The 14,113-nt window shown below is 42.0% G+C and overlaps 2 long non-coding RNA genes across 5 annotated transcripts in view; one reads left to right on the top strand and one right to left on the bottom strand.

Annotated features, from left to right (window-relative positions):
- LOC142101037 (uncharacterized) overlaps nt 1-4,661 on the bottom strand; it is a 233,614-nt gene extending 228,953 nt beyond the window's left edge. Inside the window, exons 1-3 of the long non-coding RNA XR_012678954.1 lie at nt 4,595-4,661; nt 2,202-2,295; nt 1,922-2,067 (exon numbers count right to left, since the gene is read on the bottom strand). This is a non-coding gene — a long non-coding RNA (uncharacterized LOC142101037). The remainder of the gene's footprint in view (nt 1-1,921; nt 2,068-2,201; nt 2,296-4,594) is intronic.
- Nucleotides 4,662-4,701: 40 nt separating this feature from the next.
- Nucleotides 4,702-14,113, top strand: part of LOC142101036 (uncharacterized) — a 201,232-nt gene continuing 191,820 nt past the window's right edge. The window contains exon 1 of one of the 4 annotated variants that reach the window (XR_012678953.1): nt 4,702-4,970. This is a non-coding gene — a long non-coding RNA (uncharacterized LOC142101036). The remainder of the gene's footprint in view (nt 4,971-14,113) is intronic. The other 3 variants (XR_012678951.1, XR_012678950.1, XR_012678952.1) reach the window with 3 other exon arrangements.

Here is a 14,113-nt window from a genome sequence, read left to right as displayed (position 1 = left end):
CAAAAGTTATGTTAAGATTTGTTCCCTGTGGTGGTGGACGTACGGCGGTTTGCGCCAGTCCACTCGTGATAGTGTTTGTCAGCTTGAGAGTTGTTTCGCAGTGCCCTTTCTCCGCCACCATAGGTCTAGTTAAAATTAAAATCATAATAAAAGTTCTGGCAATTTTTTATAACTTATTCAAGTCTCCGTGTCTTTATTTGCATGCAAAGGTTTTTAGAATTATAAGGTTGATGTAAGGTTTACGAAACATACACGGTGAGCCCTTTATGAATACAGGTGTAGGTTTGCTCTGCTCTACTAAACAGCACACGGCAGGGTATATCCAATACCTGTGTGAAATACAGAAAAAACTAAGGGGCTTCTGTAACTAAACCAGCAGATAGCGACTGACAGCTAGGCAGACTTACTTTGCAGATGTAGATTGGTTGACTCATACAGTGATGTCACAGCAGCTCAGCACTTTGACCAGCATCAAATATCAATAGGACAAAGATGTGGGAGGAGCTCCACCTGCCTATAATATAGTGGGAAGGTGATCCTCCTTAGCATTACTCACACTCATCTGTGCTGCTGACATGTATTACCCCAGCTATTTGTTACTTGCTTCTGTATCCGGCACAACGGAACCTGTGGTACCTTATAAATAAATTAATAATAATAATAATAAAATTGTTCTAAGTTGGCATTTTAGTGGTATTTTAACATTCATGCCTTTTTGCTTTCAATACTTAGTTGCCCATAGTTTGGTCTATAAAAACATACAAAATATGATACTTTCTTTTGAAATCAATGACTTCATAAAACTAAACGAAAACGGTTTTAAAGAGGCAGCTTTGCAGAAGATAAAAAGAAATAAAACGGGCAGCCATTGATACATATAATTCTGTCTGTCATTTGTCACACTTCCTACCACCTGCAGCCTTTTTGACACCTTGTCCTGTTACGTGGTAATAGAAAGCACTTTGCGAGAAGCACACGGAGTATCAGTTGGCATTAAGAGTTTTCACAAATGGCCCAGCAAATGATCTTAATCTATTTAAGCCAGGGGATGACAACATGCCTACTTTTTAAGATATCCTTATTATGTAGTATGTATGAATAAGTAGTATTACATTTGTTTGGTTTAAGTGCAGCAAAAGAATATTTCGACATATCTATAAGCTTGCGAGCAGGGTTCTCTTACCTCTCTGTCTGTATGTATTACCCAGTATTGTCTTATTAATGTTTGTTCCCAATTGTAAAACGCTATGGAATTTGCTGGCGCTATATAAATAGATGTTGATGACGATGATATCTATGGTTGTAAGCACTATTAGTTAAAATTTCTGCTTCCAATCCATTACTACCCTTATAGAATATACTGTGCCAGCCCCAACCTTGGCTCCATGGGAATTACCTTTGTTGCAGATCAGGGGTTGGCTAAAATCTAGTCAAGCCCAGGTGTGCCAATTGTGCATTTAGATTTTATATTATATATATATATTATTAATAATAATGGAATTAACAAATAAACATTCATATAATGCCACACAGTAGTGCCCCAGTTCAATTTATGCCACATTGTTCAATATATGCCACAAATCATATTATGCCACACAGTAATGCCCCCAAATCATATCATGCCATACAGTAGTGCCCCAGTTCAGTGTATGCCACAAATCATATTATGCCACACAATAATGTCTCCAAATCATATTATGCCACAGAGTACTGCCCCAAACAATATTATGCCACAGAGTATTGCCCCAAACAATATTATGCCAAAGAGTATTGCCCCAAAACAAGATTATGCGACAGAGTAGTGCCCCCAATTCATATTATGCCAAGAACAGGCTACCCCCCAGGTAAAAAGGAAACATTGTCAAGTTTGAAAATAAAAAAGCAAAAAAAATTACAATAAAATAAAGTAAATGTGACTTACCTCTGCTTCATCGCTTCTCTGTGGTCGGCTGGGCAGGGTCCTTGCAGCCCCTGTACGCTGCCAGCATCGCAACGTCATGATGTGTGCGATTGTTGAAGGTGCAGGTGACTTGCGCTTTGCAAATTTTGGACTTGGGTGGGCCCCACCTACACAGAAAAGGGCAGAGGCAGATTGGGAACTTAAAGTGGCCCTGGAAAAAAAGCCTGAAAGTGACATCATGTAGACGGGCCAAATAAATGTTAAGCGGGGCCCATTATGTGTGTGCGTCTACTGTATGTACCTGAGTATGTGTGTCCTTTTCTTGTCACTTTCCTGACCTGTGGCTGCTGGTGTCTTTAGCTTAGTTGCTGGTTGTCTGGATCTTGGGAGTCTACCTGAAAAAAAAAATGGGTACATGACATTTAGAAAACTCCAACCAGCCCCGGCGTTAAATCAATAGTACACATGTTTAATAATAATTAGACCTCCCTCCAGCCCCAACATTAAAATAATAGTATTCACTTTTGATAAATAGATCTATTTCCCTCCAACCCGCCCCGACATTAAATTAATAGTATCCGCATTTAATAAATAAACCTATTTCCCTACCTCCAAACAGGCCCATATGCAAGGGGGTTTTCTTAGTGCCCGGAAACCCCCTCCAAGCCTGGGGCACTGTATAATTGAGGTGGTTGGACCCTGACCCTGCTTCACACGGCTCTGCTTGAAAAGGGAGAGCTGTGTGTACCTAACAGTAGTACACACAGCATTGCCCATGTATATTATGGGGATAGGAAGAGTTAGAGAGCAGCCAAGCACTGTCTAATATTATAGCCATGCCCCCATGCATGCTGGTCACTCCCACTGGTGGCGTGGTGTGGAAACCCCCCTCTACAAATCCTGCGACTGCCCCTGAGGCCTAGCAATAAATAGCATTTAAGTTTAATAAATATAACAATTTCCCACAACCATCCCTGGCATTAAATAATTCACATTTAATAAATAGCCCTCCTGCCCAAACTTAACCCCATATTCAATTAATAGCTCCAAACCACCCCAGCATTAAAGGTCCCGCCACCTCATCTTAAATTCACTATTAAATTAAATTGATCCACCATTACCCCACAAATAAAATTGCACACATTAGCTACCACCTACCTCACACCCACATTATATTACCACAAGCCCCCCTGCCCTCACCCCAATTTCACTGATACCAGCCCCCCTCCCCCCTGCCCTCACCCCCACTTTCACTTATAACAGTCCCCCCGTCCTCACCCCCCATTTCACTTATAACAAGCCCCCCCCCCCATCCTCACCCCCATTACATTGCCACAAGCCCCATTGCCCACACACACATAACACACACATATTACCATAACACACACACACACACAAATTCAATTCTCATACACACAGACACACACACACACACACTAATACATTTATCATACACACTGACATACATTCTTTCTCTCATACATACCATACTTGCCAACTCTCCCGGAATGTCCGGGAGACTCCTGCATTTCGGATGAGTCTCACGGACTCCCAGGAGAGTATAGTAATCTCCCGCATCGGGCAGAATTTAGTTCAAATTGGCCCAAAATGACACGATTTTCGGAGCCCCGCCCCCTGCACGCCCACCTTCCCACTGCAGCTCCCCAATCATACTTGCCATAAGTTGGCAAGTATGATACATACATACACACACACACACAAACTAATACATTTATCATACACACTGACACACATTCTCATACATACAGACACACACTAATACATTTATCATACATACTGACTCACTCCCCCTCTCTCATACACACAGCCACACACATTCTCTCACACACACTAATACATGTATCATACACACTGACACACATTCTCATACATACAGACACACACTAATACATTTATCATACACACTGACACACATTCTCATACATACAGACACACACTAATACATTTATCATACACACTGACTCACTCCCCCTCTCTCATACACACAGCCACACACATTCTCTCACACACACACACACTAATACATGTATCATACACACTGACACACATTCTCTCTCACACATACACACTAATACATGTATCATACACACTGACACTAACACATTTATCATACACACTGACACTAACACATGTATCATACACACTGACACTAACACATTTATCATACACACTGACACTAACACATGTATCATACACACTGACACACATTCTCTCTCACACACACACACACACTAATACATGTATCATACACACTGACACACATTCTCTCACACACACACACACACACACTAATACATGTATCATACACACTGACACACATTCTCTCTCACACATACACACTAATACATGTATCATACACACTGACACTAATACATGTATCATACACACTGACACTAACACATTTATCATACACACTGACACTAACACATGTATCATACACACTGACACACATTCTCTCTCACACACACACACACACACTAACACATGTATCATACACACTGACACACATTCTCTCTCACACATACACACTAATACATGTATCATACACACTGACACTAATACATGTATCATACACACTGACACACATTCTCTCTCACACACACACACACACTAATACATGTATCATACACACTGACACACATTCTCTCTCACACATACATAGACACATCTTACCCTTCCTGCTTTGCTTCCTCCATGGCAGAGTAGGTAGGGGGCGTGTCTGCTCTGATTGGCTGAGTGACTGTGTCAGCCAATCAGAGCATAGCAGAGGGGGTGATGGGAGACAGTGAGGAGTTCCTGCCTGAGCAGGAAGCTCCTCTGCTTTACCAGCAGCACAGGCTGCTACTACACTTACCTCCCGTGGGGGCCCTGGTGAAGGCATTCTGGTCCCGCCCTCTAGTGAAAGGGGAGTGGCCATGGGACAGTGGGGCCTACCAGGTATTTCCCGAGACCTTGCCAGGCCAGTCTGACACTGACTGTATTATCCTCAACCACCTCTGATGGGAGGCTATTCCACTTATCTGCTGCATTATTTTGGGGAGCACTGCAGGTAAAATAAATATTGGGACACTAGTGATGTAATAATCTATGCGTGCCATTGTTGTTATAATTATGCGGGGTTCTACGGGTGTAATGTGTGGGGCATTGTTGGTAAAAGTATATGATGTTCTGTTAGTATAATGTGTGGAGATTGCTGCAGTGGAGATTGGATGAAGGAATCCAAAATGATTACCCTGCTTAATCGGAAACCTGTTTTCAGACATGCATTTAATGCAGATCATCTACACCTCTACCTATATAAAATATATGAGCTGAGATATGGTTTAAGTTTAAGTAACTAATTTAAATTGATTTATTCTTAAGAAAAAAAGGGATTAATGATTCACTCATCCTTTGATAAAGAAGGAATGTTCCACAATGTTGTATGCAGGAGAGAGCATTCCATACGTGGACCACTCAGAAACATCTTCCAAAACTGTTGGCTCTAGCAAGTAAGGATTACCAGTTGAGGAGATCTCCCCATTGCCACTCTCACTGTACCACCACTCTTACCTCAATATCAGTATTGCAATTGTAATTTATATAAATCTATCTCACTATTATCGAGTTGTGTTGTTAACTTTGATCCTCCACAGCTTCTGTAGCCTGTAAAGTCTAGGAGGTATATTTACTAAACTGCGGGTTTGAAAAAGTGGAGCAGTTGCCTAAAGCAACCAATCAGATTCTAGCTTTCATTTATGTAGCGCATTCTACAAAATTACAGCTAGAATCTGATAGGCAACATCTTCACCTTTTCAAACTCGCAGTTTAGTAAATATACCCCTAGGTTGGCATTTGGGCTCTTTTGTTAGGTCTAGCACATATACATGTATATATTTGTTTGTCAGTACATTGTTCAGTGCAGAGACAAGTTACAGTCTGGAGGAGTTCATTTACAAAGCAGCCAAGGTGCAGGTCAAAATTAGCTTTGGTCGCACTGTGCACCTCAATTTGGCCAAGTCCACCAGGATTATGGGATTATACATCAAGATGAGAAGCAGCATTCCATATCTCCTTGTTGGAGCATGGGTGTATTCATTACTGGCTGTCAGATTGTAACAGATCATCATCATTAACATTTATTTATATAGCACCAGCAAATTCCGTAGCGCTTTACAATTGGGACAGGGCAGGACCGTCTTTCCCATTGGGCACGATGGGCAGGTGCCCGTGGGCCCAGGGGGAAAGGGGGCCCTGGCAGGTCTGCTGTAAAAAAAAAAAGAAACTTACCTTTTGCGGTCACCTGACCGTTCAGGTCAGGTGACGATCCAGCTCACTCCCTGGTCCTCTCTTCCGTGATGCGCTCGCAGTGAATGTCGGGCGTGATGACATCATCACGCCAGACATTCACTGCGAGCACAGCATGGAGGAGCACAGAAGAGGATTCAACGCATCGCGATTGAAAGGTAAGTATATATAATCCTTTTTTTTTTACTTATATATCTATATATAGGGGCCCCGGTGCACTGCTGTGCCCGGGGGCCAATACTATTGTTAAGGTGGTCCTGGGACAGGGGTTATAACTACTTTACTTGTTATCTGGAAACCCTGCACTGTTAGGGGTCCCTGAGAACTGGGTTTGGGAAACACGGTTCTAGGTCTTACAGCTTACAAGACGCTCAACCTAGTAAAATAAATAATGAACATTGATGGGGACTGATTGACGCCTGAAAATGGTGAAGGCGTCAAGAGGAATGTATGGGAATACTGGGTGTAACAGTGAAGATCCCAGTCCCATTGGAGTGGGTGAGTTCAATGGGAGCAATGGATAATAAATGAAATACCGTAATACACTAAGAATCTCCATAGAACCAACGCACCGATAATGAGAGAGCACTATACAAAACATTGAATTACATCTCATACAATGTACTTAAGTGTTGTTGATGCCCACTGTGTATACTGGATGAAGAGAGCAGTAACAGAAGGCCTACATGACATAATCATTGAAGATATCCTGTGCATAGGAAGACAAGGACTGAAGACGGCCAAACAGGAACAATGTTATGTTCCTTTTCTGTGATTCAAGTGGATGACTCAAGCGGTGTTTACTCAAGAAGACAAACTTATGTGTCACATGTCATGTCAGTAACATAGACTGATAAAGCAATGTTAGCTGTAAACTAGGATGTACATAATCCCATCATTACATTTATGGTAGCAGAATAAGGGATGAAACAGACCACAAGCCACTAGAACACTACAAACACCATACCTGCAAAAGTTCATCATCTATATAACACCACCAATTCTGCAGCGCTGTACAGAGAATATTTGTCACATAGGTCCTTGCCCCATTGGAGTCTAAATTCTCTAACACACACACAGGTGAATTCTGATAGCGGCCAATTAACCTAGTATGTTGGGAGGAATAGCAGCCAATTAACCTAGTATGTAAATTGGCAGCTATAGCAGCCAATTAACCTAGTACGTTGGGAGGAAACCAGAGAACCTGGAAGAAACCCACGCAAACACAGGGAGAACCTACAAACTCAGCACAGATGAGGCCATGGTTGAGAATTAAACTCACAACCACAGCGCTGTGAGGCAGAAATGCTAACCACTGAGCCACCGTGCTGCCCTAGGATGATGTTGACATGACAAACTTATCTATAAAAACCAGATGAAAACATCTTAATGGCAGACGTTTTATTCATGGCATTTCTATCTAGAAATGATGAACAAAAGGAACCGGGTCTGGTGTTACAAATGCATGGCATTACAGCACTACTTCCACTGACAAATCCCAAATAGGAAGCCATGCAAAGACAATAACTGAGTTTGGAGAACTCAGATACACACAATTATTGGAGCGTGGCCAGTAAAAGAAAATAAAGTTAATTCCATAACAAAGGCAGTGGTCTTTTTATAATTATTAGTGCTTATTTATAGGGCTACAAAGTTCCGCAACGTCGTAGTACAAACATGATAGACACATGACATTTGTGTAAAGGTGGCTCAAATGTCGGAAACAAACAAAATATCTACAGGAATGGGATCTGCTATCCAGAAAGACTATAATAATAATAATAATAATAATAATTTCTGCTGCTCACAGATAAGTCATATACACAGATATGGCTAAAATACGTCTTTAACTAATTTTATGAGGAGGGTAATAACAAGGGCAGGGTGGGAAAAGACAGGGTCATTTTTAAATGTAATTTAGTACATTTTAGACACCGTGGACTAAATTATGGAAAATCCACTTACCCGGAAAACTCTATTAGATCCAATAGCTGTATGTTTTCCCATGGTTAAATATTTTGGGTTTTGTTTTTTTTATAATTGCCATAGCCAAAATAATACCCACCGTATAAACTGAGGCTAAACAATTTCGCAGATCATACTTTCTGTTAGAAGGCCACTGATCTCACGGCCCTTTATCCTGGAAAAATGACGTCACCTGGTGACTGATGCAAGATTTTATATAACTGGGCCTTCAGATATTTGGAATTATCCATGGGTATAATTTACAAAAAAAATAAAATAAAATGACTACATATTATTTCTACGGAAATTTGATAACACAGAGTAATCATATTATAAAAACCATTGTGTTACACAAGATGGTATATATTTGTGGCTTTACATGCGTTTAACCTGTGCTGCGCTAATGTGGCTCTTTGAACGATTCTTGTTCCATTTCGGTGTGTTTGACGTATGTCACCGCATTCAACTCCATAGGGGCGAATTATAAACACAAGGAGCAGCGTTTAAGAAACTTTTACATATGCATTTGGCCTGAGCAAGATCATTTTTCGAATTGTCAGAGACCCATGTTTAAAGAATGCAGACGGAACGCATTTATAAATAAGTCTAAAACACATATTAGGCGCATAAACAAAATGCTGTTTAGCATGCAATAAAAAATGTAATTGTCAGAGTCTATATGATTTCAGTGAACATTGGATAGACCACACATTTAGCTGAAATATTCACGTACATTGGTTTAAGAGGATAGTACTGTTATGAAGACTCTTCAGCGTGTTCTTGGTTTACGATAACTACGGCTTGTTTGGTTGGAAGTGGAAATGCCTTATGCAGTCGAGCAACTCATGTGTTTTGAATCAAGAGTCTATGTGAATCAAAAGAGAGCAGGGATACGGCTCTGAATTTATACCCATGCTGACCCCAGTCCGCAGAGTTATACAATCAATAGTGAAGAAGCTCTTTCATTTTCTTGATGTGTTCCTCTGATGGATAGAAAAATCAATTTTTTTCACAGGAGAGAGCAAGAGAGTTTTCAAAAGGGAACAGAATGAGAAAGCATCTGAAGAGGAAGCAGTCCTCCTAGTCAACCGAGGCTCATTAGCAGGGCTGGTAATCCTACCCTGGAGGAACACAAATTCTGAAGCCAGATTTTCACACAATGATCATTATGGTTTCCAAGGTTGTTGACCACCTCTTTCCAGCTTGATGGTTGTTTTAAAGCACAATTTCATTTCTAGACTTACATTGTTCCCAGAACGAAAAAGAAAACATCTTTCTGCATCTTTCACCCCAGTTTATCATCTAATGTACACAGAAATATGTTGCATAATGGAGGATCATGTGACAATATCCAGGTTGGTAAGTCTAACGCTTCTTTGAAAGCCGAAACAGCTAGAGTGATTCTGCAGACAGGGTAGACTGGAGAATTGTGGATCCAGGTAGATAGCCAGACAGCGGTAGCAACTCCACTTTGACATTTGAAAAACTTATTTTATATATAACTATCTTTGGCCTCCTAAACAGAGCATGAATAATGCCCAGGTGAATATATGCAAAGCACATCAACACTGAACCATAAATGCATGTGTATTTTTGATGGTCTAAGCAGGTCTCCAATCATTGAACATAAAACATTGTGCTCAATACATGAAAAATGCATGTCACCACACATGCACAGTTAATAGCTGGGAACACATGCCTGTCTGTAGACAATTACAGTACATACTTGCCTACATTTTACACATCCTCTTAGGGAGATCGCATCATTGCTGTCAGGCGTCGCCTCCGCACTGACTCTGGTGCAAGAGGCAGTCGCCCAACCCGGCAGCTCGTCGCATCCTGTTCCCTAGCAACAGAGCGCTTCCCGCTCACTTCCGGGTTACTGCACATGCATGCGTGGTCCTTGTTGCCTAGCAGCGGGACGTGCTTGGCGGTTAGCGTCCCTGACCGCCGCAGCTCTGCCTCCTATCAGAGGAGACTTGGGGCTATTTAAGGGAGTCTCTGGCACCATAAGGGTGCCAGAGTATTTGGTCTCACCCTTGCTCCAGCTATTGCCTGCATCTGTTCCTGTCTGTGTTCTAAACCAGCTTCCCTCTGACCTTCCGTTTTGATTTTGCCTTGTACCTTGCCTCCAGCTCCGACTTCCTGATATTTGGCCCGTCTCTGACTATTCTTCGAATTTCCCTTTGGAACCTCGCTGCCCGTTGGTTCTGACCCAGTTTGATCGACTACGCTTAGTCCACTCTGTTCCTAAACTGGTCAGCGCAATGTATGAATCCTCGGCAGGCCCGTTGGTCACTCTTCTTTTCTAGATTCCAACTAATCCTGACCTTTCGTTCCGGTTCCAAGAATGGCAGGGCTGATGCTCTTTCAAGGTCCTTTGATCCATCTGATTCCTGCTCTTTTGTTCCCAGACCCATTATCAGCCCACTCAAGGTCCTAGCCCTTACTAAGTCCTCAACCAAGACACCTGCGGTTGGAAGTTCATTTGTGGATGTACATCTACGTCCTAAACTGTTATACACGACTCTAAATTTGCCGGTCATGCGGGCATTAAGAAAACCATTTCCCTACTTTCCCGTAATTACTGGTGGCCTTCTTTGAGCTTTGATCTCCACAAATATATTGGTACCTGTGACGTTTATGCCCGTCACACGACTCCTAGGCGATCTCCAGCTGTGCTTCTTCTACCACTTCCGGTTCCAGAAGCTCCATGGACAAGCATCCCTATGGACTTTGTCACTGATCTTCCCAACAGTCATGGGTTCAACACCATTTAGGTGGTGGTGGATCGTTTTTCAAAATGGGCACACTTTGTTCCTCTCGAGAAATTACCCTCAGCCTCTGAACTCGCTCTCCTTTTTATCAGCAACATTTTTTGCTTACATGGTTGTCCTCTAGAGATCATCTCTGACCGAGGTGTACAGTTTATCTCTAAATTCTGGAGATCATTTTGCAAACATCTTGGCATTCAACTAAAATTCTCCTCTGGCTGCCATCCACAGACTAATGGTCAAACTGAGCGGGTCAGCCAGGATTTAGAGACCTTCCGTTGTTACTGGTCAGACCATCAAGCATCCTGGAGTATTCATCTTCCTTGGGCGGAGTTCTCTCACAACAACCATCAGCACGATGTTTCTCTCCTTTTCACTATTTTTGGTAGACATCCTGTCTTACCGACCTTTTCTGAGGATTCCGGTATTCCTGTTCCGGCTGTTCAAAGTATGATTCGTGATTTTTCCAGAATCTGGTCTCAGGTTCAAAACCGATTTTTGCAAGCCTCCAACCAACACAAACACTTTGCGGATAGCCATCGCAGAACTCATCCACTCCTTCATGTAGGAGACAAGGTGTGGTTATCCACTCGTAATCTTAAACTCAAAGTTCCATCTATAAAGTTCACTCCCCGATATATCCCATAGATTGTAAGCTTGTGAGCAGGGTTCTCTTACCTCTCTGTCTGTATGTATTACCCAGTATTGTTTTATTAATGTTTGTTCCCAATTGTAAAGCGCTACGGAATTTGCTGGCGCTATATAAATAAATGATGATGATGATGATATATTGGACCCTTCTGTATTTCACAAATCATTAATGCTGTTATCTACAAACTTCGGTTACCTCTCTCTCTCCGGGTTCACAACCCCTTTCATATGTCTTTACTCAAAACCTTAATCCTTAATGAATTTGCTAGGAATAATCCTCCTCTTCCCCGTGTCAAGATGGATATGGGAGATGAATATGAGGTCGAACGTATCCTAGATTCACGTACTGTTCGGACCAAGACTCAGTTCCTGGTTCATTGGAAAGGATATGGTCCGGAAGAGAGATCTTGGATGGACCAGAAGGATTTACACACTCCGCGTCTTCTCTCTTATTTCTGCAGGAGCCAGTCATCCAAACATTTTGTTCCGGAAAGAGGGGAGGGGGTACTGTCAGGCGCCGCCTCTGCACTGAATCTGGTGCAAGAGGCGGTCGCCCGACCTGGCAGCTCGTCGTGTCCCTTTGCCTAGCAACGGGACGCTTACCCTTCACTTCCAGGTTGCCGCGCAAGCATGCGTGGTCCCGGGAGTGTCCTAACACCCTAGTGTTCTATACCTAAAAAAAACTGATGCATTATCCATTCTAGAGAAGCCATAAAAGTGACCTCCAACCACTGAATAAAACTTCAGACAGGCCCCTAAAATTCTAATGTTTATACCCAGGTCTTTAGAAATTTCTACCAATCAAGGGTAGAGTTTTCCTACGAGCTTCCTAAAAAAAAAAAGTAATGAGGAAACATGCTTATGAATATCTTCATGTTGCCTGCGTAATAAGAGTAATAATGAAGCAGCCGATATTGTAGTAAAATAACTGTAAAATAAGGGTTTCGTTTGTCTGGCTGGCTGTATGCAAGGGATCTGGCTGAGCTGTGTCTTGTTACAAATCAGAATTTGGCCTAAGTCCTGTTGCAAATTCTGGATCCTGCAAACCCCTAACATTTTTATCGAAAGAATCAATGCACATAATCACTGAGAGATATACCATTACAAGGCAATAATTAGGTGCAAAAAGCATAGTATATAGTTTAAATAATATTCTAAGTGGAATTAGTCAGTGTGACAGATATATGCACTATGGAAACAGCTTTATATCCATTTATAAGCTTCTACAACTCTTAGCTAACAAGTTTCTTTACAATACTCCAATGTAACAGAGCTCTGCACATCTAATTTGAACTAGCGATAAGTATGACATCTCCATTATAGAGGGGTAGAAGGATTGGGGGTATATGTGAAGGACTATAAGATTATAATGTCACGGTAGCAGAATTTATCTCCCAGAGGATTGAATTGCGGTTTCCAGATTTTTTTTAAACTGATTCATTTTGTCTTTTTCTATTGATGGTTTTCATGTGAACGCAACTTTTTTTATTTCAGTAAAAGGTCCCTGGACTACAATAATCATTTTTGTAATTAACATTACGTTATTGTGCAAGGGCCAATATTGTTCCCACTCTGTTTGTAAGAAGCTATTGCAGACAGGAGTAAAGCTTCCAGTGCTGTCTCAATATAACAAAATTGTCCTGTGCGTTCTCAATACTGCTGTGATAAATAAAATTATCTGTCAATCCGCCTATGGCTGGGTCATTGTGAGTATACTAGGCTAATGTTTAGTCCTGTACTGCCTGCCAGCTGACGGACCTGCCCGTGTGTCAGCTCTATGTGTTGCCCCTGGCCTTTCCATAACTCAATGTGGGTTAAAAACACCACTTAGGCAAATAGTGGATGAAAGCAAATATGTGACAATACCAGGGGGTGATAATACCAGGGGGTTCACCACACTGCAAACTATAAATGTGCAATTCCATGCTTGTCACTCCTCTACTCAGGTGATAGGGACTAGGCTCATGGTTCTCCTGCTTTTGGCAGGTTACAAAGAAACCTTACCTGGGATTGAGTTTCCACTCATCCCTTCCCTCCCCATCTCAGCTCACTCGCAGGTCTGCTAAAGTAGGATGAGACTCAGTGGGAGGCTTCCTAGCTAGGACCAAGATGCATATTACACAAACAGCAGGCATGTTTACATAATAGTAGCAGTGTGTGCCACCCTGCCTGGCAACATTTAATAATTGGGCAGCACGGTGGCTAAGTGGTTAGCACTTCTGCCTCACAGCGCTGGGGTCATGAGCTCAATTCCCAACCATGGCCTTACCTGTGTGGAGTTTGTATGTTCTCCCTGTGTTTGCGTGGGTTTCCTCCGGGTGCTCCAGTTTCCTCCCACACTCCAAAAAAATATATAATTGTAGGTTAATTGGCTGCTATTAAAAAAAGGACCATAGTCTCTCTCTCTCTCTCTCTCTTTCTCTCTCTGCCTGTGTGTGTGTGTGTGTGTGTGTGTATGTTAGGGAATTTAGACTGTAAGCTCCTATGGGGCATGGACTGATGTGACTGAGTTCTC

Source organism: Mixophyes fleayi, chromosome 9 (genome assembly GCF_038048845.1).
Source record: "Mixophyes fleayi isolate aMixFle1 chromosome 9, aMixFle1.hap1, whole genome shotgun sequence".
Lineage (NCBI taxonomy): Eukaryota > Metazoa > Chordata > Amphibia > Anura > Limnodynastidae > Mixophyes > Mixophyes fleayi.
Note: the sequence above shows the minus strand (reverse complement) of the source record. Positions and strands in the feature narration are given on the sequence as shown.